At 38.6% G+C, this 4,218-nt stretch overlaps 1 pseudogene; it reads right to left on the bottom strand.

Annotated features, from left to right (window-relative positions):
• Positions 1-2,877: 2,877 nt before the first annotated feature.
• On the bottom strand, positions 2,878-3,833 carry LOC122474880 (annotated as a pseudogene).
• Between the last annotated feature and the right edge of the window lie 385 nt (positions 3,834-4,218).

Raw genomic sequence — 4,218 nt, 5'->3', positions numbered from 1 at the left:
GCATTAACCTCTTCCAGTCTTCATAGACTGATTTTGGCAAGTAATGACTTTCTCCTGCTGGATCTTCAGACAGGACTACTTCCAGGATCTCTGTCAGATGGGGCCGGATCTGGGTCACAGGGCTGCTTCTATGTCTGCAGTTGGGTTTTTGGTTGGTGGCCTTGTTACCAGGAGTTTGTACATGTGTGGCTCATGCTGGGTCCCTGGGCAGATGGGACTTGTGCTCAAACAAGGGGATGCTTCCAGGTCCTCAGTCAGAACTGTGGTTGGGATGGAGGCTATTAGTAGGAGCCATTTGGGTGTAGTTCCTGCCAGGTCTGCTTAAGAGCAGTTGCTGGACTAAGAACACGCAGTTGCTGGAGCTGAGTCTCCACATGGATAAGGCAGCTTCTGAGTCTGCCAGGTCCACAGTTGATGGTCTTTCTACCAGCGTGTTGGCCTGCTTTCTCAAACAAATTTTCTCAATCTTAGGCTCTACTGATATGTTTCATCTTTGTAACTGGATCCTGAAACTTGTACAAAGACACTTTGCTCTGTGGATGGTTACCAAATCAGTGTTTCTGTGTAGGGACTAGAACTGGAGACCTTCTATTTTGCCATCTTGCTGGTGTCATGCTTTTATTTTAAGAATTTTGGAAATTATCAAAAGAACAGGAGGGAACCTGTGAAGAAGAAACATTTTATACTGGGAAAATGACAGGAAGACAATATGGTAGAAGATAACATGATGAGTGAAAGAAACATGTTTTACTAATTACATTTAGATGATAACACTGTAAGACAATTCAGAGAGAAATTTAGGATCCAGATCTTACAGATTTTGATTCATCATTTTATGGTGATTCATTGAAACAATGAGAATGGATGAGTTTGCTGTAAGAGATAATACTGGAATTTTAGGTAGTGAACATTCTGTGGAGGCACATTAGCATCATGTCACTGTGTTTGAGGCAAACTTCTGAAGCAATTTTTTTCCACCATGAAATCCTTCATTTCATTAGATGGGTAAAGATGATTTAAGTATCTTTTTATTATTACATGTTTGCTATTCTTGAAGTGAATGACATACACTTGACAAAGTGCTGGGCTCCAGTATTTCTAAATCATTGGTGTGATAGTGAGGGCACATAATTTTTAAAATGGCCTGAACTTCTTTTATATAGTTATAAGAGTAGAATTTGTCATCTATTTTGGGGATAGACACTCTTTTGAGAAGGACAACAATGAGGACTGCTTTTAGTTGTCTACTCATGTATTTTTATAGGGTTAAGCATAATGCTCGTAGAGGAAGGAAATAAATAGGACTCAGCAGAAGATGACTAGCTAGGAGCTAAACAGGGAAATGGCTTTAAGAGGCCTTGTGAGGAAGTATATTTAAGAGATACTAGGAGCAGTAATAATTCAAAATTAATATTACCCGCGTCCCCCTCCCCCCCCCCCCCGCATCACTTTATCTTATTCTTAAGCTAAGCAGTCTGTTTAACATGACAACCTCTTAAATGTGTGTGTGTGTTTGTATATACTCTTTGGGGTGTGAAATGGGCTGTGGAGAGCTTAAATACAATGAGAAATAATTATAAGATAATCAGAAAAGTGATAGAGAAGCACAATAGAGCAATCTGGAGAAAAAATTACTAAGAACTAGGAAAATATAAGAAGTCCTTAGCAATATTTGCAAGGGGATACATTGTGTGCATTCATGCAAAATAAAGGTTATATTATTGTGATTTGGCACTAAAGGAAGAGGTGAATCCTGAATGCTGGAGACTTTGGGACCATCAGTGATTCTTAAAAATGACAAGTTTTTGAGATGGAGGATGAAAGAACAAGAGTGAGAAAGAGATGGAAATAGAGAATCTCAAAATGACAGGAGGAGGGAAAGATATAAACAGTATTAAAAAGAATTAGATAAAAGGGATATACAGAGGAAAAGTTAGAAGTAGGAGATAGTGAGGGAGAGAGAGAAGATGAGGTACATAAGAGAATGCATTAATAAGGATTTATATGGTTATAAGCAGTGGAAATTAATTCAGTTTATTTTAAAGGAAGTTTATTGTCTCACATAACTGAAAAGCCCAAGCATGAATGTTTTTAGACCCACCTTGAACCAGGAGTTAATAATTACATCAAACCACCCTAATTCCTTCCCTCAGCTCTACTTTCCTCTTTGGTGATTTCATTTTCAGTCAGCCTCTCCCCATATATTGACAGAAATGGCCGGGAGAAGATCCAGATACATGTTCTACCTGTTAGGAATCCTTTGAAAAAAAGAGTGACTTTTCTCTGACACTCAGGCACCATTTTGGGAATTAAGTATGATTAGCATGGCTTAGGTCATATAGCTACCCTGAATGAATCACTGTGAGTAGGAGATGTTCATTTTTCATTGGCCCAATCTGTGTTTCATGCTTATCATTTGATTCAGAGAATGTGGCCAGCCTCAGCCAACTATGGACTGAGAGTGGGAGAGAGTGGATTTCTTAAAATAAAAAGATGTGTTCTTTTATTAGATGAAAGGATGCTGGACAGACCAAAATAATATATACATATGTACCTTGAGGAGACAAAGAAGATAAAGAAGAGAGCAAAGAAGAGAAAGATAAAAGAAGGAAGAAGGAGAAAAGAGGGGTGGAAAGGGAAGACGAGAGAGAGAGAGAGAGAGAGAGAGAGAGAGACATAGAGACAGAGAGATATTCATCACGAACAGCATCCATCATTACCTCTGTGGGACCAAGAGGCATAGTTCCATATAACTAGAAGGACTGCTACAAAGATATTATATGAAAAGGTTTTCATGGACATTTTCTATTGTATAAATGAGAGGTCCACATTTGGCTTTGCAAACACAATTCTCTCATCATACTGAGTTCTGCAATTTCATCTGTGACTACCAAAAATACATCTTTTCCCCACATGTAGTTACTACATGTCCTAAGCACTTTCATATTTTCCATGAGTGTAAGTGTCTACTCAAGACTTTCTTCATAGCCTCTTTCACCTTCTTATTCCTCAGGCTGTAGATGATGGAGTTCAACACCCAGTGATCTCATCAAACTTCATGTCCTTTGACTTGGGCTTCATGTACATAAAGAGGACTGAATCATAGAGTAAAACTACTACAGCAAGGTGGGCTGAACAGGTTGAAAAGGCTTTCTTTCTCACTTCAGTAGAGTTAAGTCTCAGGATGAAAGAGAGTATAAAAACATAAGAAATAAAAATTAACATTAGGGAAGTCACTAAGAAAACAATACTTGCCACTGTTATGATAAGCACATTGATGGAGACATCTGAACATATGAGTTTAAGAAGGGCCAGTAACTCACAGGGAAGATGGTAGATGACATTATTCCCACAGAAAGGCAACACCATTGTCAGGACTGTTTGCACTGTGATCCAAGACCAAGCAGCCATGTTCACATAAAGCCCTCTATTCATGATGGTGGGGTACCTCAGTGGGTTGCCAATGGCCACATACCAATCATAGGCCATCACAGCCAGGAGGATACACTCAGTGCAGCCCAACCCAAGGAAGACAACCATCTGCAGACAACAGTCAATAAAGGAGATGGATTTTTCTCTCAGACCTTAATGTGAGCATCACAGGAATGGATGATGATGTATGACAAATGTCCAAGAATGAGAGGTTCCTAAGGAAGAAGTACATGGGGGTGTGGAGGCAAGAATCTAGGGTGTTGATGATAATCAGGAGACTGTTTTCCAGGGGGATTATCAGGTATCATGAGGCAGAACATGAACAAAGAAAGCTGGACCTCTTGGTATTGGGAAAGTCCTGCCAGAAAGAATTCAGTCACAGCTGAGTAATTTCCCATCTCTAAGTGTCCATGTCACTTGCAGAATTCGATAAGTATATGACTTCAGGAAATTTAAATTTATAATTTAGTTTAAACATCACTTTAAACTATAAAATTCTGATTTTTCATGTAGCTCTGGACATCAGGAAAGGTATGGATACAATTTTGCCTTTATTGATGCTGAAACTGAAGCACTGAGAGAGTCAGTACTTTGTAGGGCCATGCAGTAGCAGGGGCAAAGTTATGAATGACTCTAAGAATTGTGCTGTGAAGTGTCAGGTCTCTAATAAAATAATAGGGACAACATAATTCTAAATTTAATTTTTAATTTTTTAAATTTATATTTTTAAATTTTTTAAATGTTTATTTTTTTATTTTTGAGAGAGAGAGAGAGAGAGAGAGCGAG

Source organism: Prionailurus bengalensis, chromosome D4, assembly GCF_016509475.1.
Source record: "Prionailurus bengalensis isolate Pbe53 chromosome D4, Fcat_Pben_1.1_paternal_pri, whole genome shotgun sequence".
Classification (NCBI taxonomy): Eukaryota; Metazoa; Chordata; class Mammalia; order Carnivora; family Felidae; genus Prionailurus; species Prionailurus bengalensis.
The sequence above is the reverse complement of the archived record's forward strand: the minus strand, read 5'-3'. Positions and strand labels throughout refer to the sequence as shown.